This window comes from Drosophila gunungcola, unplaced genomic scaffold, assembly GCF_025200985.1.
Source record: "Drosophila gunungcola strain Sukarami unplaced genomic scaffold, Dgunungcola_SK_2 000081F, whole genome shotgun sequence".
NCBI classification, from domain to species: Eukaryota; Metazoa; Arthropoda; class Insecta; order Diptera; family Drosophilidae; genus Drosophila; species Drosophila gunungcola.
Genome location: NW_026453243.1, coordinates 122,214 through 147,539, shown reverse-complemented (window position 1 = coordinate 147,539; position 25,326 = coordinate 122,214). Strand labels below are relative to the sequence as shown.

General features: G+C 34.6%; 5 non-coding genes across 5 annotated transcripts; 1 reads left to right on the top strand and 4 right to left on the bottom strand.

Moving 5' to 3' along the window:
• Window positions 1-468: 468 nt before the first annotated feature.
• Window positions 469-550, bottom strand: Trnas-cga (transfer RNA serine (anticodon CGA)). The gene has a single exon. It is a non-coding gene; the product is annotated as a tRNA-Ser (tRNA).
• A 623-nt stretch (window positions 551-1,173) lies between these two features.
• Trnas-cga (transfer RNA serine (anticodon CGA)) lies at window positions 1,174-1,255 on the bottom strand. The gene has a single exon. It is a non-coding gene; the product is annotated as a tRNA-Ser (tRNA).
• A 291-nt stretch (window positions 1,256-1,546) lies between these two features.
• On the bottom strand, window positions 1,547-1,619 carry Trnar-ucg (transfer RNA arginine (anticodon UCG)). The gene has a single exon. It is a non-coding gene; the product is annotated as a tRNA-Arg (tRNA).
• An 853-nt stretch (window positions 1,620-2,472) lies between these two features.
• Trnas-aga (transfer RNA serine (anticodon AGA)) lies at window positions 2,473-2,554 on the top strand. Its single transcript has one exon. It is a non-coding gene; the product is annotated as a tRNA-Ser (tRNA).
• A 4,334-nt stretch (window positions 2,555-6,888) lies between these two features.
• Trnas-aga (transfer RNA serine (anticodon AGA)) lies at window positions 6,889-6,970 on the bottom strand. The gene has a single exon. It is a non-coding gene; the product is annotated as a tRNA-Ser (tRNA).
• Between the last annotated feature and the right edge of the window lie 18,356 nt (window positions 6,971-25,326).

Below are 25,326 nucleotides of genomic sequence, written 5' to 3'. Positions count from 1 at the left end.
ACAATATGTTTCACATGCACCAATGTCGTGGGCATTTACTAGCATTTTTTCGCCTCTTCTTGCAGGTCCTTAACTACACTATGTTACCCCCAGGATATGCCAAACCCCCAAACCCCCCAACCCCAGCCACCATCAGCCGTTTCCATCCATAATAATTGAATTGGAAAAAACCAAAGTGAGGAGGCGACGCGGTCTGTTGGTTGGCTTAACGCTACGCGACCACAGGAAAATTGTAATTAAACAGGATATGATGTTGGTAAAGGTCCAGGCCATCTATGAGTGGGTGTGTGATGGCTGGATGTGATGGCTGAATAAACTTGTTGTCTCCTAATTGGGAAACCGCTGGGGCAGCGCGTGAAACAAAACCCGTGCTGACGGACTTTAATTTGTCATCAAGCTTAAATGAAGCGGACAGGACACAAAAATATGATGGCGAAGTGTGGTGTGAGCAAAAAAGGATTTACGATTCGCAGCCGGTAGGATTCGAACCTACGCTCCCAGAGGGAATCTGATTTCGAGTCAGACGCCTTAACCACTCGGCCACGACTGCTTGATGATATTTACGGCCGATCTACTTGGGGATATACCATTGAAAAGGGCGAACAATTAATATAACCCCTATTTAATTATTTGAGGTATATATCCTCAAACAATTGTAATACTCATTTACAATGGATACTTTAATATGTTGTTCTTACTTGCATATCGACACGATTGATGCAAAATAATTTAAAGAAAAATGTTTTAGATATCATAAGTATTTCATCCAGAGGCTGTTATTAGTAAAAACTATTTGCTTTGCACAAAATAACTGTTTATGAAATTAATAAGAGAATCAAGAATAATTTCCTAATTTTTTGCAGTAAACATGCAAAACAATCAAATTTGTCCTTTAGTTTTTTTTATAATTATCACCCATGAATATTTATTCATTAGACAAGGAGAATAAGTTTATTTCGGCTTATTAAATATTTCTCAATTCAGCTTAACAAGTTAATGCATATAAGATTTCACTAAGATTATCATTATTAAATAAATATTTATATCTTTTTTGCAAAGCTTGGTTAAAGTTTACCATTATGTTGCCAAGAAAAGTTGGTCCTAATACTAAGAGAATCTTTTGCATTATTTTTCGAAATGTAAATTATGTTATGCAAAAAATAACTACTATTTCGCAGCCGGTAGGATTCGAACCTACGCTCCCAGAGGGAATCTGATTTCGAGTCAGACGCCTTAACCACTCGGCCACGACTGCTTCTTGTTCTTGTTGGTGTCAAATAAGCTGCTTGGCATTCAAATTTGCCATTGAACTTGCACACTTTCAATGACATTAAAAAAAAACCGTGTACATGAAAGCAAAAAACGTAAGAAACTTAAATCTTACATTTAAAAGGAAAAACATATAGAATCCTTTGGCTAACGATGAAAATATGCTCTGGCGGTCAACATTTATTTACTTGTGTTGTTTATGAGATGACTTTAAAAATAAAATAAAATGCATATTAACCTATTATTGAAGTTAAAAAAATTAAAAAATTATCCTTTTCGACCGTGACAGGACTCGAACCTGCAATCTTCGGATCCGAAGTCCGACGCCTTATCCATTAGGCCACACGGTCAGTTGCTTCGACGTGGCTTAAGCTCTCAATAAAAGCCGCCACCTGAATTAAAATTGTAACTTACAAGGATGTGCAAGGAAGGGGCAGGATGTCCGACTCTAACAACACTGCACAACTAATTTGTAAATATTTTCTTAATTTTTTTGTTATACATTTAAAAAGAACGCAGCGAAAGAAGGGTTACGCACTATATAATGCGTTACACTCGCACGCACTGTATTCAATGCATGGAATCGAGCGAGAGGGATATACTCAATAGATTAAATTAATTCTGCAGATATAATATAAACAAATGTATGCTAGCTCCATTTATCCAAGAATACGTTAAAAGAGTCTGTTGAGTCTGGAACATAATTTAAAGCTTAAATTCTATATTTCAACATATCTTCTTAAATACACTTTCACATAAGGTACACAAGAAAAAAACAATTTTTTTTTTTAAATATTTAATTTTTCAACATTGAAAATATGCTGTAATTACATAACACAAGGAAAGTTATTTGTGTCTTAAAGTGACCTTTGGATTAGTAAATCTGTTTGTATATTGTTCACATAAAATGCGATTATAGTACGTAATAAGTAAGATTTGAAATAGAGGGAGAGAGGGCGAGAAAGTGTAGGGGATAGAGGGAGAAAGGTAGTTCAGTAGGGTGATAGGGGAAGAGCGGTATATAAAATTGAATAACTTAGGCAACCATAAAATCGATCGTACAACAAAAAGTAACATGCGACTTAATCAAAGTCACGATTTAAAACATTTATAATATTATCCTGTGAATTTGGTCAATAAACATTCCTTTGGGGAGGGGATCCAGACTATTTTCGCGATCTTGTTGGCGTTTTTTGTCACCAAGCAGTCGTGGCCGAGCGGTTAAGGCGTCTGACTAGAAATCAGATTCCCTCTGGGAGCGTAGGTTCGAATCCTACCGGCTGCGGTTTTAAATAAATCACTTTTTTGCGAGTTAAAAATATTAAAATTTCTAGACAGAAAAAAAAAACGATCACTTTTTTTGGGAACCATCATTTATTTTAGTTCCATCGATTTTCTGATCAAAACTTATTCAAAATACCGAAAAGAAATATCGACTCAATAAAAACAAGGTGTAATTTGTGTTTAATTGTATGCTTTTATTAGCATTTAAGTATTCTGAAAAATAATGTTCTTGCCGGATAACTGAAGTGTCCCATTAAATTGATAACTCTCTGCACAGCGTTTTCATAACCGAAATCCCAACGGCTGAATATCGTTCTTAAGTCCCCTGCCAAATCTAGATTACCACAAAAACACAGCCCGCGCTCAACATCTAAATCAAAGGTGAGTTTAAGGCGGTTGTGGGACAGGTGTAAAACAGGCGACCAGACAGACAGCTCTTCCCCAGCCCCACATTAACTTTCTCCTTTCTCGCCAGCAGACAGACAGTTTATTTCATATCTCGGCGAATATATTCGGGCTTAATAATTAATTTTTGGCGAGCCTCTGGCGCCGTGTCCTTTTTCGCAGGAGCAGAGGCCTTGTTGAGCACAACCGGCGACATCCGTTTCAGATTTGGATCTCCACTCCACTCCACTCCACTGCATTGCACTTCACTCCAATCCCCCAGACCAACCTCTTCTTTTTTGTTGGTAGCTGATTAGCCGCACTTAGTGGAACGGCATTAGGCCACTTGACGAAATTAAAGGGATACTCCAGGGGTCCTGCGAGAGAGGTCCTCGGGCGGTCGTGTGTAACGGCGACAGCTGCTAAGACGTGCAAAATAAACAGAAATTCCTACCGAAAATATAATCCGGAAGCAGCCACATAATGACAAACGCCGTGTGGAAGCGAGAAGGCAGAGCGAGTGAGAAGGAGAGGAAGATATCCAGGACGAGCCAGACAAAATGCCTTGTTCCAGCTCGAGCCGAAAAGAGGAAAAGGATTATAAATACGACAGAAAAAAAACGAGTACTGGGCGGAGGAATAAGCCCAGCTGACCGAAGAATCGAATACACTTTGAGATTTTAAGCAGAAATCTGAAACTGAAGAAGTCAACAGTGAACCAAATAAGCTGAAAAATCATTAAAACCAACTAGGGCTATGTTTAAAGAAAAAATCCTTATAACATTTTGATTTTGATCACCCTAAAAAGTTAATGTTCCGAAATCTCAAATCTAGAAATCTCTTAGTATATATGAGAATTTAATTTTTCAGATTTGACATATTACAAATTTGGCATTATTGAGTTTAGGCTGTGATCGATGCATTATGCTTGCCAATCAATTTTCTTTTACAGTTCAAAAACCCTTTTTTTCAAAGTGTAAGTGAGGAAAATGAATAAATACCCTCAGAAAGAGTATTGGCCAAAAAAAAAAAAACGTTGACTCGGGGCGATGGCAGTGCCATCGACAGCGGCGTCATTTGGCGTGCATAGAAACCGTTAGTCCGGCCCTCAACAAAATACAAGTAAATATATCCAAACAAAAAAAGGAACCCGATGGACGGGGGAGCCAGAACGTTTGTACTTTAAATGACATTCCGCAGTAAATTTCACGTTTATAGCCGGCACACAACAAATAAATATCAAGCGTTCGGCGGCGCTGCAAGGGCTGCCAAACAATTGAAAGTGGACGGAAAACGAAACGGATGAGGGAATCCCGTCTGTCGTCCTGCTGCCACACCGCCAGGATCAGCTCCTCGGACCAGCAAAACAATAAAAAATTATTGCACAAAATAATAAAATAGCGGCGCGGAGCGAGGAGGTGCGCCCTTCTCGGCGCTTCTCATAAATTGAAATGAGTGAGAGCCATCGTCCTAGGATGCCAGCAATTCGGAGTTTCGGTTATAAATCCACTATATGCGCTATAAAAAACATAAATGTCTAGGCTTAAGAATGGGGAAGGGGAAAGAAAATAAACTGTTTTTGGGGATTCTCTAAAATAAATGTTACTTAACAAGTAATCTTCCAAGTTTATTATATTTTAAATATATATATTTTGATTTAAGGATAGGGCATCTTTTCACACAGAATTGCATCTATTCAGGAATTCTTTCCCACCCATGGACACACGTTTCCTCAATAATTCTGTGGGCATCTGGGAGTTAAGGCGGGGCGGGGCGGGGCGGTGCAATCAACCATGTAGTCGGGGACCCAGACTTAAGTCCTGAGACGAACGTATCAGCGGCACTTCATCTTGATTGACATGCGCATTGAGAGCGTTGACATAATGATGGACAGACCTGATCGCCGGTTGCGTTGCTTGATCTTTCCGCTGGATCCGGACTGGATCCCAAAACTGGGAAACTGGAAAGCTGGTAGCTAAAAGCTGGGAGTCGGCGCTTGGAGTTGGCCACTCCAACCGATATGCGTAATGAGAGGAGCTGCGGCTGCGATAGCGGTGATTGCGGCCTTTAAGATTTTCTACAATATCAATTTTCATTGTTTGGAGGGCCAGGCTCGATTGGGATTCGGATTCGGATTCTGATTTCGATTCTGATTCCTTGGCTTTGTCACTCACGATCTGTTCTCGATCGGTGCGATCTGCACTAGCTGCGATGACATAAATAGACGCCAATTAAATGGGCCCTTGATGGGACACGTTTTGTTTTGGTCTTTGCACTTGCAAAAAGAAGGTTTCAATTCTATCTAAATTTTGGAAGTTTTCAAATAAATATTACTAACAAGTAATAAAGAGATTGGAGAAATGTGTGACAAGGGAAAGGTCCAAAACTAAGGCTGAAAACTTAATATATTAGAATCGTTTTAAGAATTGCGGCTATTATATTCATAATAAAATAGAAGCGTAAAGCTAAAGGAAAAGGAAAAATAAGGTAAATATAAATCTTTAAGTATATATTCCTGAACAGTAATTGATGTGTTGAAGTCGGTTTAATTTAACGTTAATGTTTTCTACATGACAATTTCTTTTTTAAAGTTTGTAAGGCTTTTTGTTTTTGAACTTACCCTGCTATTGTGCGGGAACCGGAATTGAGTCAGCCACAAAGTAACGCCAAAACGGAAATAATTTTACAATAAATTATAACAAAACGAATCGCACTACACACATAGTCACAAAAATATGACACAGAAAGTTATCGGCGAAGGGAAAGGGAAAGAACCAGTTTCTTGAAACTTTGCGAGACATAACGGCGTCTGTGCCAGAAAGGCAACCGACAACGTCCAACAACAACGGCAACAGTGGCCAAAAGCCACAGTCGTGGGCGGGAAATAGGGGGTCCGTGGCAGGCAGAACTCTCCAAAACTTTTGTGGCGACAATTTCCCCGACTTTTCACACCCTATCTTAAAAGGGTATTTTAAGTGTTACAACGGATTTTAATATTAGGCATTGAAATAATTAATGATCATCAATTAAAACTTAAGAGATTAATAACGATTTTTTTTGATAATGGAACGAATTTTGGGAAGTGTTGGAATACGAAACCGTAAAATGTAAACGTCCTCCCAAATTGAATCAAAAAAAGTCAGTTACATTTCATTATTCGTTTGTTAGTCCACCGCATTCAAATGGAATTGGAAATAAATATTTTAAATATTCCTTAAGGAAAAAGGGCAGTTCCTTAGGGTATTCGTTTGAGATTTAAACCGAGAGCTTTGTATTTTTTGCAATGCTTATTTAAGTCTGTTTTTGTGGCATTCGGCCTAAAATGCCGAGACCTGTCGAAAACTTTTTCATCGACTTGCGAGGATTGTGAGTGGGTGCCACAAGAAGGTAAGAGTTTGCTTTATCGCCAACTGGCAGTGAGTTTTTTATTTGTAATTTGTACCCTTTTTCATTTCAGTCTCATTTGCCGCATTGAATATCGAAGGATTTGTTATGGGAACCAAGCCAGGCAATAATAGTCTATAATTTACCACGATTTTGCAGCAATATTTTCTACTATCAATTAATAGTTTTCAATCTCTTCTAAATTGTCGCGAATTAGAAAGAGAAAGATTCTAATGATCTATAAATAAAAATTATAATATTTTCAATGATTCCATAAAACTTTTCATTTGCTCAGTTGGGAATTGAACTCGGGACTGCCAATCTCAAGGCAAACGACTTGGCCACTGGGCTACACTTTACCATAAGAAATCAGTGTATGGTGGGCACAACTTAAGGCTCACCTGTATAAAAATAGATGAATAGATAATTATGAAAAAGATAAAGTCATTATTTTTGTGAGCTTTTAATTTATTTAATACAACAATAAACAGAGACAGTTTTCCCATTTAAACTGTTGTTTTTAATTATAGCAGATTGTATTATAAAGCAAAAAGAAAGTTCACTTATCGCAGCCGGTAGGACTCGAACCTACGCTCCCAGAGGGAATCTGATTTCTAGTCAGACGCCTTAACCACTCGGCCACGACTGCTCGATGAGAGGGTGTCACGAGTAGATCACAACAAGATACGATTTAATAAATACATTGTTTAGTAAGGTTTAGCTATTTAAGCTTTATCGTGGTCTAATTATAAAATCTATTATTATATATTTGTTTTTCTTTGGCAATTTTTTCATAAGAAACCTTTGTTATCCATGAAGTTCAGCAGAATGCAGCTGATAAAATAAGTCCTCTCGGTTAAACAAATTTATTTCTAATTTAATTGTTTGCCATCCAAGTGGGCTCGTAAACAGCTGAGCTGTCTCGCGATGTCTGGTGCTTTGTCAGATTTTCTTATTGCGTGCTCTTAATGACACGGCTCCAATTAAAGCGGCGCACATTGTCAAAATAGCCGCCAACGAATTGAAATCAAGACGGGGCCCCACAACAACAACAACAAGCCGCTGCATACTGGCGCAAGTTGAAAGCTTCAATTTACCACCCATTGTGCCTTATGGCAACTCTGGCAGATCTTTGGCAGATCCAAACGACAGAAAGGAGACCACGGCGCATGCGCCCCGTTCCAGTTTTTATTTTTCAGCGGTGACCCGCCGCCCCGTTCCCTCAGTTTCCCCCAACTTGCGATATGCAAAGAGAGCACCTGTCGTGCGGGAGGGGGGATTGTGCTATAGGGATTGATACACTTGAAAAAGTGTAGATGTGACATTTAGGAGTGTTTGAGGAGTGCCTCAGAATCAAGACAAACGTATACATTTTAACAGAAATAAAAAGATGATTTTAAAGATCTTGATAAATCCTTAAAAAATCTGATTGTTAAAGCAAGCAACATATATTTCAGACACAAACGTATGCTTGAAGTGCTTTTTTATAAAAATATTATTCATTCGATTAAGGCAATGGAAAACACCATATTTGCCAATTTGTTAGATTTAATGTAAAATTTGTTCCCGTAAATTGTGTGTTGCAGTGTATTTTGGAATATAGAGCGGGGAGTTAAGTTGGTGGCGCGTGGGTTAAGCAAATTTCTTGATTTACGTTTTGTGGTGGCCAGTTGACAGGCAACGCGAGCCCCGAAAACACCAAAAGCACCAGAAACTCCGAAACGAAGCCCCGAAGCGGAGACAGCGGTTCCCCTTGATCTGGATTTGGATGTGGATGTGCATATGATGGGGATTGGGATTGGGAATGGGAATGGGATTGGCAGTGGGTATGGCAATGGGGCCATGGGACCCCTGTTACAAATTTTACAGCTAAGCAAATCGCTGGAATTAATTGCCCGCCGATAAGCAGGTGCCCCCTCAACATTCAATTAAGTTGTTCGATGGATTGCAGGTGCATCCTTGCCAGGAGGTAACCCTAATCCCTCGCCGCCGGAGGAGGTGCGAAATCCCCGACGCACGGCAGCCGAAAAAATGCCAAACCCCTTGCGAATTTATCCGTTACTTACCATCGCTTATCCCATATCCCATATCCCATATACACCATATCCACATATCAAATCGAGGGATCCCCTTATGGACTGTAAAACTGGCAGCTGCCCCTTTGCCACTGAGGTAGTCGTATTACCGGGCATCATCATCATCGCCCCGGGGCCACACAATTTATGGAAGCACTTTGGGTTGGGTTGAGGGAACACGCGTCCCCTGAACTCGACATTTTCCATCGCTGGCTTCTCAAAATTCCCCGATATCATCGTGGCACATACCAGGTCAATCCCCTCGTTACTACATCACTTTTTTGCCAGCATAAATCGATTTATTGGCCGCTCTCCTTAACGAACGCTGCTCTTAAATTATTCACTTTTCAGCATTAATTTGCGTTAATTCGTTTCACTTTAAGCCGTGGATTTTATATGGCAAATATAAAAGTTATTCGTTTTCTCTCTTATAAGGGAGATTAATTCACCATATTAAGTTTATGTTATTTACAAAAAAATACATAAGAAAGTCGTATCTTAAGCACCTGATGTAAAACCCAAAAAACCAGAAATGGCTACTGATCGATTTAGGTTTAAATTTTTTTGCAATTTTTATTAATGGCCCTCCTGTCCTTTTTTAAATATATTGACACTATATTAATTAATATAGTTTTTTATATTATTTTGTGTTCTGAATCCAGGCCATGAAACATAGATTCTTTTTTTTACTTGCGCATTTTGCAACCAGACTGGCTTATCTTATCTCCATCGGTTTATCTTATATTTGGCTAAATTTGCGCTTCATTTAATAGCTGAGCTGGCCTAGCAAGTTGTCTCCCGAGAGATATATCATCTTAGGATATCGCCCACTGGCTGCGTCAGCGTTTTCCCTCTCTTTTCCTCGACTTTTCACCACCATCCCGCCCCTTCGACGATCTTTTTATTGGAGGCATCGACTGCCAGAATGTCAAATGCACGCAACACCAGCCGAATGCCATTAGCTTCTTCCCAAGTTTCGCCCACTTTCCGCTGGAATACTTTAGTCGGCCTTTCTCTTTCTCTTTCCCTGCCTCTCCTGCTGTCCCTGTCTCTTTCTCTGTCTCCATCTGCCATCTCTTTCCCGCGCCGCATGGCCCATTACGCTGTCCATTTGAGTGGTCATTATAGTAAATTTGATTTGGACTTGGCTGCTTTGCTCAAGCTGGAACACTTGGAACACTTGGCCCGCCGGAGCTGCACTGAAAAAAAAATCTGAACATGCTTCAAAACCTGTAATTCTTATTTTGCTGGTTTTTTTTTAATTTTTACTTGCAAATCAAATTTTAGTTGTTAAAATTTGAAAAATAATTAGTTTTATGACCAACTTTCTCGTTTTTAATTTTTTTTCAAAAAGGTGTTATATAATTAAACCGTTTTGGCTATAAATGGCAATCAATTAGTCAGTTTTTGATGATGTATAACATTCTTGCGAACTGTAATCATCCGCAATTAAATACAAATTATTTTTCAAAAATATTTCTTTTAGTGCAGAGCACCCTGGGCCACATCATCAATAGTCAAGTGACATAGCTTTGAGTGGGCAAACGGGCAGGGGGCGGGGCAGGTGCAGGGGCGCAGGGGCTTAGCTGAAATATCGAACACGTAGTTAATCAATCCATTGGTGGTCCGAAAACACGACGCGCCAGCAATTACTGTTAACTGGATTGTTGCTGTTACCATTCCTCAGCCTGCTGTACGCACTTTGCTCCATGGGTGGCGAAGGGGGTCGTAAAGGGGAAAATTAAGAGAGGGGCCTGGCGAATGGAATTGCCTGTCAACGTAGGCGGCAACATCTCCCACAGTTGGCAACATTCTATTTTCTAATTCTTCCAAAGGTTTCTTTCCTCCTTAGCTGTTTTAACTGCAATTAAAACGGTTTCTGGGCCACATTTCATACAAACGTTGTCCGCAAAGTAATTACAATGCCAATATGCGGCCTTATGGCACGTGGTGAAAGTTCAAACAATTCAAGGGAAAATATCAATAACAATAATTTCTGCATTTTTTTGAAAACAAAATTTTTGGCCAATTTTTTGCATTTTTGATAAGGGGTCATCAATTTTTGCGAAAAATTGAAAAGCTCAAAAATGTTTAACTGTGAATGCCACTTGATTGGAAATTTAATGACGAGTTCACCGATGTATGGCATTCCATGTTTTTACCATTACTTCTCATCGTTTTGATAGAAAAACTGATATTTAGGGTGGTTTCTTTGGGTCTTTGGAGATTAGTTAAAAACCAAAAATCCTATGAAGTTCTTTTTATGTAACTTGGCCAAAACTAGACGTATAGCCATAAAAATGACTGTTTTGTATAGCTGGCAACATATACTACCCATCCACAATCGGGTTATAAAAGTAAATTTTGTTTTGATGCAAAAACTGAATTTTGAAAATCAATTTTTTAAAAACAAAATTTTTGGCCAATTTTTGCATTTTTGATAAGGGTGGGGGTCATCAATTTTTGCGAAAAATTAAAAAGCTCAAAAATGTTTAACTGTGAATGCCACTTGATTGGAAATTTAATGACGAGTTCACCGACGTATGGCATTCCATGTTTTGACCATTACTTCTCATCGTTTTGATAGAAAAACTGATATTTAGGGTGGTTTCTTTGGGTCTTTGGAGATTAGTTAAAAACCAAAAATCCTATGAAGTTATTTTTATGTAACTTGGCCAAAACTAGACGTATAGCCAGAAAAATGACTGTTTTGTATAGCTGGCAACATATACTACCCATCCACAATCTGTTTATAAAAATAAATTTTGTTTTGATGAAAAAACTGAATTTTGAAAATCAATTTTTTGAAAACAAAATTTTTGGCCAATTTTTGCATTTTTGATAAGGGTGGGGGTCATCAATTTTTGCGAAAAATTGAAAAGCTCAAAAATGTTTAACTGTGAATGCCACTTGATTGGAAATTTAATGACGAGTTCACCGATGTATGGCATTCCATGTTTTTACCATTACTTCTCATCGTTTTGATAGAAAAACTGATATTTAGGGTGGTTTCTTTGGGTCTTTGGAGATTAGTTAAAAACCAAAAATCCTATGAAGTTCTTTTTATGTAACTTGGCCAAAACTAGACGTATAGCCATAAAAATGACTGTTTTGTATAGCTGGCAACATATACTACCCATCCACAATCGGTTTATAAAAGTAAATTTTGTTTTGATGCAAAAACTGAATTTTGAAAATCAATTTTTTAAAAACAAAATTTTTGGCCAATTTTTGCATTTTTGATAAGGGTGGGGGTCATCAATTTTTGCGAAAAATTAAAAAGCTCAAAAATGTTTAACTGTGAATGCCACTTGATTGGAAATTTAATGACGAGTTCACCGACGTATGGCATTCCATGTTTTGACCATTACTTCTCATCGTTTTGATAGAAAAACTGATATTTAGGGTGGTTTCTTTGGGTCTTTGGAGATTAGTTAAAAACCAAAAATCCTATGAAGTTATTTTTATGTAACTTGGCCAAAACTAGACGTATAGCCAGAAAAATGACTGTTTTGTATAGCTGGCAACATATACTACCCATCCACAATCTGTTTATAAAAATAAATTTTGTTTTGATGAAAAAACTGAATTTTGAAAATCAATTTTTTGAAAACAAAATTTTTGGCCAATTTTTGCATTTTTGATAAGGGTGGGGGTCATCAATTTTTGCGAAAAATTGAAAAGCTCAAAAATGTTTAACTGTGAATGCCACTTGATTGGAAATTTAATGACGAGTTCACCGATGTATGGCATTCCATGTTTTGACCATCACTTCTCATCGTTTTGATAGAAAAACTGATATTTAGGGTGGTTTCTTTGGGTCTTTGGAGATTAGTTAAAAACCAAAAATCCTATGAAGTTCTTTTATGTAACTTGGCCAAAACTAGACGTATAGCCATAAAAATGACTGTTTTGTATAGCTGGCAACATATACTACCCATCCACAATCGGTTTATAAAAGTAAATTTTGTTTTGATGCAAAAACTGAATTTTGAAAATCAATTTTTTAAAAACATAATTTTTGGCCAATTTTTGCATTTTTGATAAGGGTGGGGGTCATCAATTTTTGCGAAAAATTGAAAAGCTCAAAAATGTTTAACTGTGAATGCCACTTGATTGGAAATTTAATGACGAGTTCACCGACGTATGGCATTCCATGTTTTGACCATCACTTCTCATCGTTTTGATAGAAAAACTGATATTTAGGGTGGTTTCTTTGGGTCTTTGGAGATTAGTTAAGAACCAAAAATCCTATTAAGTTCTTTTTATGTAACTTGGCCAAAACTAGACGTATAGCCATAAAAATGACTGTTTTGTATAGCTGGCAACCTAAACTACCCATCCACAATCGGTTTATAAAAATAAATTTTGTTTTGATGAAAAAACTGAATTTTGAAAATCAATTTTTTGAAAACTAAATTTTTGGCCAATTTTTGCATTTTTAATAAGGGTGGGGGTCATCAATTTTTGCGAAAAATTGAAAAGCTCAAAAATGTTTAACTGTGAATGCCACTTGATTGGAAATTTAATGACGAGTTCACCGACGTATGGCATTCCATGTTTTGACCATCACTTCTCATCGTTTTGATAGAAAAACTGATATTTAGGGTGGTTTCTTTGGGTCTTTGGAGATTAGTTAAAAACCAAAAATCCTATGAAGTTCTTTTTATGTAACTTGGCCAAAACTAGACGTATAGCCATAAAAATTACTGTTTTGTATAGCTGGCAACATATACTACCCATCCACAATCGGTTTATAAAAATAAATTTTGTTTTGATGCAAAAACTGAATTTTGAAAATCAATATTTTGAAAACAAAATTTTTGGCCAATTTTTGCATTTTTGATAAGGGTGGGGGTCATCAATTTTTGCGAAAAATTGAAAAGCTCAAAAATGTTTAACTGTGAGTGCCACTTGATTGGAAATTTAATGACGAATTCACCGATGTATGGCATTCCATGTTTTGTTCATTACTTCTCATCGTTTTGATAGAAAAACTGATATTTAGGGTGGTTTCTTTGGGTCTTTGGAGATTAGTTAAGAACCAAAAATCCTATGAAGTTCTTTTTATGTAACTTGGCTAAAACTAGACGTATAGCCATAAAAATGACTGTTTTGTATAGCTGGCAACCTATACTACCCATCCACAATCGGTTTATAAACAAAAATTTTGTTTGAAAAAACTGAATTTTGAAAATCAATTTTTTGAAAACAAAATTTTTGGCCAAATTTTGCATTTTGATAAGAGTGGGGGTCATCAATTTTTGCGAAAAATTGAAAAGCTCAAAAATTTTTAACTGTGAATGCCACTTGATTGGAAATTTAATGACGAGTTCGCCGATGTATGGCATTCCATGTTTTGACCATTACTTCTCATCGTTTTGATAGAAAAACTGATATTTAGGGTGGTTTCTTTGGGTCTTTGGAGATTAGGTAAAAACCAAAAATCCTATGAAGTTCTTTTTATGTAACTTGGCCAAAACTAGACGTATAGCCATAAAAATGACTGTTTTGTATAGCTGGCAACATATACTACCCATCCACAATCGGTTTATAAAAATAAATTTTGTTTTGATGCAAAAACTGAATTTTGAAAATCAATTTTTTGAAAACAAAATTTTTGGCCAATTTTTGCATTTTTGATAAGGGTGGTCATCAATTTTTGCGAAAAATTGAAAAGCTCAAAAATGTTTAACTGTGAATGCCACTTGATTGGAAATTTAATGACGAGTTCACCGACGTATGGCATTCCATGTTTTGACCATTACTTCTCATCGTTTTGATAGAAAAACTGATATTTAGGGTGGTTTCTTTGGGTCTTTGGAGATTAGTTAAAAACCAAAAATCCTATGAAGTTCTTTTTATGTAACTTGGCCAAAACTAGACGTATAGCCATAAAAATGACTGTTTTGTATAGCTGGCAACATATACTACCCATCCACAATCGGTTTATAAAAATAAATTTTGTTTTGATGCAAAAAACTGAATTTTGAAAATCAATTTTTTGAAAACAAAATTTTTGGCCAATTTTTGCATTTTTGATAAGGGTGGGGGTCATCAATTTTTGCGAAAAATTAAAAAGCTCAAAATGTTTAACTGTGAATGCCACTTGATTGGAAATTTAATGACGAGTTCACCGATGTATGGCATTCCATGTTTTGACCATTACTTCTCATCGTTTTGATAGAAAAACTGATATTTAGGGTGGTTTCTTTGGGTCTTTGGAGATTAGTTAAAAACCAAAAATCCTATGAAGTTCTTTTTATGTAACTTGGCCAAAACTAGACGTATAGCCATAAAAATGACTGTTTTGTATAGCTGGCAACATATACTACCCATCCACAATCGGTTTATAAAAATAAATTTTGTTTTGATGCAAAAACTGAATTTTGAAAATCAATTTTTTGAAAACAAAATTTTTGGCCAATTTTTGCATTTTTGATAAGGGTGGGAGTCATCAATTTTTGCGAAAAATTGAAAAGCTCAAAAATGTTTAACTGTGAATGCCACTTGATTGGAAATTTAATGACGAGTTCACCGATGTATGGCATTCCATGTTTTGACCATTACTTCTCATCGTTTTGATAGAAAAACTGATATTTAGGGTGGTTTCTTTGGGTCTTTGGAGATTAGTTAAAAACCAAAAATCCTATGAAGTTCTTTTTATGTAACTTGGCCAAAACTAGACGTATAGCCATAAAAATGACTGTTTTGTATAGCTGGCAACATATACTACCCATCCATAATCGGTTTATAAAAATAAATTTTGTTTGATGCAAAACTGAATTTTGAAAATCAATTTTTTGAAAACAAAATTTTTGGCCAATTTTTGCATTTTTGATAAGGGTGGGGGTCATCAATTTTTGCGAAAAATTGAAAAGCTCAAAAATGTTTAACTGTGAATGCCACTTGATTGGAAATTTAATGACGAGTTCACCGATGTATGGCATTCCATGTTTTGACCATTACTTCTCATCGTTTGATAGAAAAACTGATATTTAGGGTGGTTTTCTTTGGGTCTTTGGAGATTAGTTAAAAACCAAAAATCCTATGAAGTTCTTTTTATGTAACTTGGCCAAAACTAGACGTATAGCCATAAAAATGACTGTTTTGTATAGCTGGCAACATATACTACCCATCCACAATCGGTTTATAAAAATAAATTTTGTTTTGATGCAAAAACTGAATTTTGAAAATCAATTTTTTGAAAACAAAATTTTGGCCAATTTTTGCATTTTTGATAAGGGTGGGGGTCATCAATTTTTGCGAAAAATTGAAAAGCTCAAAATGTTTAACTGTGAATGCCACTTGATTGGAAATTTAATGACGAGTTCACCGATGTATGGCATTCCATGTTTTGACCATTACTTCTCATCGTTTTGATAGAAAAACTGATATTTAGGGTGGTTTCTTTGGGTCTTTGGAGATTAGTTAAAAACCAAAAATCCTATGAAGTTCTTTTTATGTAACTTGGCCAAAACTAGACGTATAGCCATAAAAATGACTGTTTTGTATAGCTGGCAACATATACTACCCATCCACAATCGGTTTATAAAAATAAATTTTGTTTTGATGCAAAAACTGAATTTTGAAAATCAATTTTTTGAAAACAAATTTTTGGCCAATTTTTGCATTTTGATAAGGGTGGGGGTCATCAATTTTTGCGAAAAATTGAAAAGCTCAAAAATGTTTAACTGTGAATGCCACTTGATTGGAAATTTAATGACGAGTTCACCGATGTATGGCATTCCATGTTTTGACCATTACTTCTCATCGTTTTGATAGAAAAACTGAAATTTAGGGTGGTTTCTTGGGTCTTTGGAGATTAGTTAAAAACCAAAAATCCTATGAAGTTCTTTTATGTAACTTGGCCAAAACTAGAAGTATAGCCATAAAAATGACTGTTTTGTATAGCTGGCAACCTATACTACCCATCCACAATCGGTTTATAAAAATAAATTTTGTTTTGATGAAAAAACTGAATTTGAAAATCAATTTTTTGAAAACTAAATTTTTGGCCAATTTTTGCATTTTAATAAGGGTGGGGGTCATCAATTTTTGCGAAAAATTGAAAAGCTCAAAAATGTTTAACTGTGAATGCCACTTGATTGGAAATTTAATGACGAGTTCACCGACGTATGGCATTCCATGTTTTGACCATCACTTCTCATCGTTTTGATAGAAAAACTGAAATTTAGGGTGGTTTCTTTGGGTCTTTGGAGATTAGTTAAAAACCAAAAATCCTATGAAGTTCTTTTTATGTAACTTGGCCAAAACTAGACGTATAGCCATAAAATGACTGTTTTGTATAGCTGGCAACCTATACTACCCATCCACAATCGGTTTATAAAAATAAATTTTGTTTTGATGAAAAAACTGAATTTTGAAAATCAATTTTTTGAAAACTAAATTTTTGGCCAATTTTTGCATTTTAATAAGGGTGGGGGTCATCAATTTTTGCGAAAAATTGAAAAGCTCAAAAATGTTTAACTGTGAATGCCACTTGATTGGAAATTTAATGACGAGTTCACCGATGTATGGCATTCCATGTTTTGACCATTACTTCTCATCGTTTTGATAGAAAAACTGATATTTAGGGTGGTTTCTTTGGGTCTTTGGAGATTAGTTAAAAACCAAAAATCCTATGAAGTTCTTTTTATGTAACTTGGCCAAAATCTAGAAGTATAGCCATAAAAATGACTGTTTTGTATAGCTGGCAACATATACTACCCATCCACAATCGGTTTATAAAAATAAATTTTGTTTTGATGCAAAAACTGAATTTTGAAAATCAATTTTTTGAAAACAAAATTTTTGGCCAATTTTTGCATTTTTGATAAGGGTGGGGGTCATCAATTTTTGCGAAAAATTGAAAAGCTCAAAAATGTTTAACTGTGAATGCCACTTGATTGGAAATTTAATGACGAGTTCACCGATGTATGGCATTCCATGTTTTGACCATTACTTCTCATCGTTTTGATAGAAAAACTGATATTTAGGGTGGTTTCTTTGGGTCTTTGGAGATTAGTTAAAAACCAAAAATCCTATGAAGTTCTTTTTATGTAACTTGGCCAAAACTAGACGTATAGCCATAAAAATGACTGTTTTGTATAGCTGGCAACATATACTACCCATCCACAATCGGTTTATAAAATAAATTTTGTTTTGATGCAAAAACTGAATTTTGAAAATCAATTTTTTGAAAACAAAATTTTTGCCAATTTTTGCATTTTGATAAGGGTGGGGGTCATCAATTTTTGCGAAAAATTGAAAAGCTCAAAAATGTTTAACTGTGAATGCCACTTGATTGGAAATTTAATGACGAGTTCACCGATGTATGGCATTCCATGTTTTGACCATTACTTCTCATCGTTTTGATAGAAAAACTGATATTTAGGGTGGTTTCTTTGGGTCTTTGGAGATTAGTTAAAAACCAAAAATCCTATGAAGTTCTTTTTATGTAACTTGGCCAAAACTAGACGTATAGCCATAAAAATGACTGTTTTGTATAGCTGGCAACATATACTACCCATCCACAATCGGTTTATAAAAATAAATTTTGTTTTGATGCAAAAACTGAATTTTGAAAATCAATTTTTTGAAAACAAAATTTTTGGCCAATTTTTGCATTTTTGATAAGGGTGGGGGTCATCAATTTTTGCGAAAAATTGAAAAGCTCAAAAATGTTTAACTGTGAATGCCACTTGATTGGAAATTTAATGACGAGTTCACCGATGTATGGCATTCCATGTTTTGACCATTACTTCTCATCGTTTTGATAGAAAAACTGATATTTAGGGTGGTTTCTTTGGGTCTTTGGAGATTAGTTAAAAACCAAAAATCCTATGAAGTTCTTTTTATGTAACTTGGCCAAAACTAGACGTATAGCCATAAAAATGACTGTTTTGTATAGCTGGCAACATATACTACCCATCCACAATCGGTTTATAAAAATAAATTTTGTTTTGATGCAAAAACTGAATTTTGAAAATCAATTTTTTGAAAACAAAATTTTTGGCCAATTTTTGCATTTTTGATAAGGGTGGGGGTCATCAATTTTTGCGAAAAATTGAAAAGCTCAAAAATGTTTAACTGTGAATGCCACTTGATTGGAAATTTAATGACGAGTTCACCGATGTATGGCATTCCATGTTTTGACCATTACTTCTCATCGTTTTGATAGAAAAACTGATATTTAGGGTGGTTTCTTTGGGTCTTTGGAGATTAGTTAAAACCAAAAATCCTATGAAGTTCTTTTTATGTAACTTGGCTAAAACTAGAAGTATAGCCATAAAAATGACTGTTTTGTATAGCTGGCAACCTATACTACCCATCCACAATCGGTTTATAAAAATAAATTTTGTTTTGATGAAAAAACTGAATTTGAAAATCAATTTTTTGAAAACTAAATTTTTGGCCAATTTTTTGCATTTTTAATAAGGGTGGGGGTCATCAATTTTTGCGAAAAATTGAAAAGCTCAAAAATGTTTAACTGTGAATGCCACTTGATTGGAAATTTAATGACGAGTTCACCGACGTATGGCATTCCATGTTTTGACCATTACTTCTCATCGTTTTGATAGAAAAACTGATATTTAGGGTGGTTTCTTTGGGTCTTTGGAGATTAGTTAAAAACCAAAAATCCTATGAAGTTCTTGTTATGTAACTTGGCCAAAACTAGACGTATAGCCATAAAATGACTGTTTTGTATAGCTGACAACCTATACTACCCATCCACAATCGGTTTATAAAAATAAATTTTGTTTTGATGCAAAAACTGAATTTTGAAAATCAATTTTTTGAAAACTAAATTTTAGGCCAATTTTTGCATTTTTAATAAGGGTGGGGGTCATCAATTTTTGCGAAAAATTGAAAAGCTCAAAAATGTTTAACTGTGAATGCCACTTGATTGGAAATTTAATGACGAGTTCACCGATCGTATGGCATTCCATGTTTTGACCATCACTTCTCATCGTTTTGATAGAAAAACTGAAATTTAGGGTGGTTTCTTTGGGTCTTTGGAGATTAGTTAAAAACCAAAAATCCTATGAAGTTCTTTTTATGTAACTTGGCTAAAACTAGAAGTATAGCCATAAAAATGACTGTTTTGTATAGCTGGCAACCTATACTACCCATCCACAATCGGTTTATAAAAATAAATTTTGTTTTGATGAAAAAACTGAATTTTGAAAATCAATTTTTTGAAAACTAAATTTTTGGCCAATTTTTGCATTTTTAATAAGGGTGGGGGTCATCAATTTTTGCGAAAAATTGAAAAGCTCAAAAATGTTTAACTGTGAATGCCACTTGATTGGAAATTTAATGACGAGTTCACCGACGTATGGCATTCCATGTTTTGACCATTACTTCTCATCGTTTTGATAGAAAAACTGATATTTAGGGTGGTTTCTTTGGGTCTTTGGAGATTAGTTAAAAACCAAAAATCCTATGAAGTTCTTGTTATGTAACTTGGCCAAAACTAGACGTATAGCCATAAAATGACTGTTTTGTATAGCTGGCAACCTATACTACCCATCCACAATCGGTTTATAAAAATAAATTTTGTTTTGATGAAAAAACTGAATTTTGAAAATCAATTTTTTGAAAACTAAATTTTTGGCCAATTTTTGCATTTTTAATAAGGGTGGGGGTCATCAATTTTTGCGAAAAATTGAAAAGCTCAAAAATGTTTAACTGTGAATGCCACTTGATTGGAAATTTAATGATGAGTTCACCGACGTATGGCATTCCATGTTTTGACCATCACTTCTCATCGTTTTGATAGAAAAACTGATATTTAGGGTGGTTTCTTTGGGTCTTTGGAGATTAGTTAAAAACCAAAAATCCTATGAAGTTCTTTTTATGTAACTTGGCCAAAACTAGACGTATAGCCATAAAAATTACTGTTTTGTATAGCTGGCAACATATACTACCCATCCACAATCGGTTTATAAAAATAAATTTTGTTTTGATGAAAAAACTGAATTTTGAAAATCAATTTTTTGAAAACTAAATTTTTGGCCAATTTTTGCATTTTTAATAAGGGTGGGGGTCATCAATTTTTGCGAAAAATTGAAAAGCTCAAACATGTTTAACTGTGAATGCCACTTGATTGGAAATTTAATGACTGAGTTCACCGACGTATGGCATTCCATGTTTTGACCATCACTTCTCATCGTTTTGATAGAAAAACTGATATTTAGGGTGGTTTCTTTGGGTCTTTGGAGATTAGTTAAAAACCAAAAATCCTATGAAGTTCTTTTTATGTAACTTGGCCAAAACTAGACGTATAGCCATAAAAATTACTGTTTTGTATAGCTGGCAACATATACTACCCATCCACAATCGGTTTATAAAAATAAATTTTGTTTTGATGCAAAAACTGAATTTTGAAAATCAATTTTTTGAAAACAAAATTTTTGGCCAATTTTTGCATTTTGATAAGGGTGGGGGTCATCAATTTTTGCGAAAAATTGAAAAGCTCAAAAATGTTTAACTGTGAATGCCACTTGATTGGAAATTTAATGACGAGTTCACCGATGTATGGCATTCCATGTTTTGTCATTACTTCTCATCGTTTTGATAGAAAAACTGATATTTAGGGTGGTTTCTTTGGGTCTTTGGAGATTAGTTAAAACCAAAAATCCTATGAAGTTCTTTTTATGTAACTTGGCCTAAAACTAGACGTATAGCCATAAAAATGACTGTTTTGTATAGCTGGCAACCTATACTACCCATCCACAATCGGTTTATAAAATAAATTTTGTTTTGATGCAAAAACTGAATTTTGAAAATCAATTTTTTGAAAACAAAATTTTTGGCCAATTTTTGCATTTTTGATAAGGGTGGGGGTCATCAATTTTTGCGAAAAATTGAAAAGCTCAAAAATGTTTAACTGTGAATGCCACTTGATTGGAAATTTAATGACGAGTTCACCGATGTATGGCATTCCATGTTTTGACCATTACTTCTCATCGTTTTGATAGAAAAACTGATATTTAGGGTGGTTTCTTTGGGTCTTTGGAGATTAGTTAAAAACCAAAAATCCTATGAAGTTCTTTTTATGTAACTTGGCCAAAACTAGACGTATAGCCATAAAAATGACTGTTTTGTATAGCTGGCAACATATACTACCCATCCACAATCGGTTTATAAAAATAAATTTTGTTTTGATGCAAAAACTGAATTTTGAAAATCAATTTTTTGAAAACAAAATTTTTGGCCAATTTTTGCATTTTTGATAAGGGTGGGGGTCATCAATTTTTGCGAAAAATTGAAAAGCTCAAAAATGTTTAACTGTGAATGCCACTTGATTGGAAATTTAATGACGAGTTCACCGATGTATGGCATTCCATGTTTTGACCATTACTTCTCATCGTTTTGATAGAAAAACTGATATTTAGGGTGGTTTCTTTGGGTCTTTGGAGATTAGTTAAAAACCAAAAATCCTATGAAGTTCTTTTTATGTAACTTGGCCAAAACTAGACGTATAGCCATAAAAATGACTGTTTTGTATAGCTGGCAACATATACTACCCATCCACAATCGGTTTATAAAAATAAATTTTGTTTTGATGCAAAAACTGAATTTTGAAAATCAATTTTTTGAAAACAAAATTTTTGGCCAATTTTTGCATTTTGATAAGGGTGGGGGTCATCAATTTTTGCGAAAAATTAAAAGCTCAAAAATGTTTAACTGTGAATGCCACTTGATTGGAAATTTAATGACGAGTTCACCGATGTATGGCATTCCATGTTTTGACCATTACTTCTCATCGTTTTGATAGAAAAACTGATATTTAGGGTGGTTTCTTTGGGTCTTTGGAGATTAGTTAAAAACCAAAAATCCTATGAAGTTCTTTTTATGTAACTTGGCCAAAACTAGACGTATAGCCATAAAAATGACTGTTTTGTATAGCTGGCAACATATACTACCCATCCACAATCGGTTTATAAAAATAAATTTTGTTTTGATGCAAAAACTGAATTTTGAAAATCAATTTTTTGAAAACAAAATTTTTGGCCAATTTTTGCTATTTTTGATAAGGGTGGGGGTCATCAATTTTTGCGAAAAATTGAAAAGCTCAAAAATGTTTAACTGTGAATGCCACTTGATTGGAAATTTAATGACGAGTTCACCGATGTATGGCATTCCATGTTTTGACCATTACTTCTCATCGTTTTGATAGAAAAACTGAAATTTAGGGTGGTTTCTTTGGGTCTTTGGAGATTAGTTAAAAACCAAAAATCCTATGAAGTTCTTTTTATGTAACTTGGCTAAAACTAGAAGTATAGCCATAAAAATGACTGTTTTGTATAGCTGGCAACCTATACTACCCATCCACAATCGGTTTATAAAAATAAATTTTGTTTTGATGAAAAAACTGAATTTTGAAAATCAATTTTTTGAAAACTAAATTTTTGGCCAATTTTTGCATTTTTAATAAGGGTGGGGGTCATCAATTTTTGCGAAAAATTGAAAAGCTCAAAAATGTTTAACTGTGAATGCCACTTGATTGGAAATTTAATGACGAGTTCACCGATGTATGGCATTCCATGTTTTGACCATTACTTCTCATCGTTTTGATAGAAAAACTGAAATTTAGGGTGGTTTCTTTGGGTCTTTGGAGATTAGTTAAAAACCAAAAATCCTATGAAGTTCTTTTTATGTAACTTGGCTAAAACTAGAAGTATAGCCATAAAAATGACTGTTTTGTATAGCTGGCAACCTATACTACCCATCCACAATCGGTTTATAAAAATAAATTTTGTTTTGATGAAAAAACTGAATTTTGAAAATCAATTTTTTGAAAACTAAATTTTTGGCCAATTTTTGCATTTTTAATAAGGGTGGGGGTCATCAATTTTTGCGAAAAATTGAAAAGCTCAAAAATGTTTAACTGTGAATGCCACTTGATTGGAAATTTAATGACGAGTTCACCGATGTATGGCATTCCATGTTTTGACCATTACTTCTCATCGTTTTGATAGAAAAACTGATATTTAGGGTGGTTTCTTTGGGTCTTTGGAGATTAGTTAAAAACCAAAAATCCTATGAAGTTCTTTTTATGTAACTTGGCCAAAACTAGACGTATAGCCATAAAAATGACTGTTTTGTATAGCTGGCAACATATACTACCCATCCACAATCGGTTTATAAAAATAAATTTTGTTTTGATGCAAAAACTGAATTTTGAAAATCAATTTTTTGAAAACAAAATTTTTGGCCAATTTTTGCTATTTTTGATAAGGGTGGGGGTCATCAATTTTTGCGAAAAATTGAAAAGCTCAAAAATGTTTAACTGTGAATGCCACTTGATTGGAAATTTAATGACGAATTCACCGATGTATGGCATTCCATGTTTTGACCATTACTTCTCATCGTTTTGATAGAAAAACTGAAATTTAGGGTGGTTTCTTTGGGTCTTTGGAGATTAGTTAAAAACCAAAAATCCTATGAAGTTCTTTTTATGTAACTTGGCTAAAACTAGAAGTATAGCCATAAAAATGACTGTTTTGTATAGCTGGCAACCTATACTACCCATCCACAATCGGTTTATAAAAATAAATTTTGTTTTGATGAAAAAACTGAATTTTGAAAATCAATTTTTTGAAAACTAAATTTTTGGCCAATTTTTGCATTTTTAATAAGGGTGGGGGTCATCAATTTTTGCGAAAAATTGAAAAGCTCAAAAATGTTTAACTGTGAATGCCACTTGATTGGAAATTTAATGACGAGTTCACCGATGTATGGCATTCCATGTTTTGACCATTACTTCTCATCGTTTTGATAGAAAAACTGAAATTTAGGGTGGTTTCTTTGGGTCTTTGGAGATTAGTTAAAAACCAAAAATCCTATGAAGTTCTTTTTATGTAACTTGGCTAAAACTAGAAGTATAGCCATAAAAATGACTGTTTTGTATAGCTGGCAACCTATACTACCCATCCACAATCGGTTTATAAAAATAAATTTTGTTTTGATGAAAAAACTGAATTTTGAAAATCAATTTTTTGAAAACTAAATTTTTGGCCAATTTTTGCATTTTTAATAAGGGTGGGGGTCATCAATTTTTGCGAAAAATTGAAAAGCTCAAAAATGTTTAACTGTGAATGCCACTTGATTGGAAATTTAATGACGAGTTCACCGACGTATGGCATTCCATGTTTTGACCATTACTTCTCATCGTTTTGATAGAAAAACTGATATTTAGGGTGGTTTCTTTGGGTCTTTGGAGATTAGTTAAAAACCAAAAATCCTATGAAGTTCTTGTTATGTAACTTGGCCAAAACTAGACGTATAGCCATAAAATGACTGTTTTGTATAGCTGGCAACCTATACTACCCATCCACAATCGGTTTATAAAAATAAATTTTGTTTTGATGAAAAAACTGAATTTTGAAAATCAATTTTTTGAAAACTAAATTTTTGGCCAATTTTTGCATTTTTAATAAGGGTGGGGGTCATCAATTTTTGCGAAAAATTGAAAAGCTCAAAAATGTTTAACTGTGAATGCCACTTGATTGGAAATTTAATGATGAGTTCACCGACGTATGGCATTCCATGTTTTGACCATCACTTCTCATCGTTTTGATAGAAAAACTGATATTTAGGGTGGTTTCTTTGGGTCTTTGGAGATTAGTTAAGAACCAAAAATCCTATGAAGTTCTTTTTATGTAACTTGGCCAAAACTAGACGTATAGCCATAAAATGACTGTTTTGTATAGCTGGCAACCTATACTACCCATCCACAATCGGTTTATAAAAATAAATTTTGTTTTGATGCAAAAACTGAATTTTGAAAATCAATTTTTTGAAAACAAAATTTTTTGCCAATTTTTGCATTTTTGATAAGGGTGGGGGTCATCAATTTTTGCGAAAAATTGAAAAGCTCAAAAATGTTTAACTGTGAGTGCCACTTGATTGGAAATTT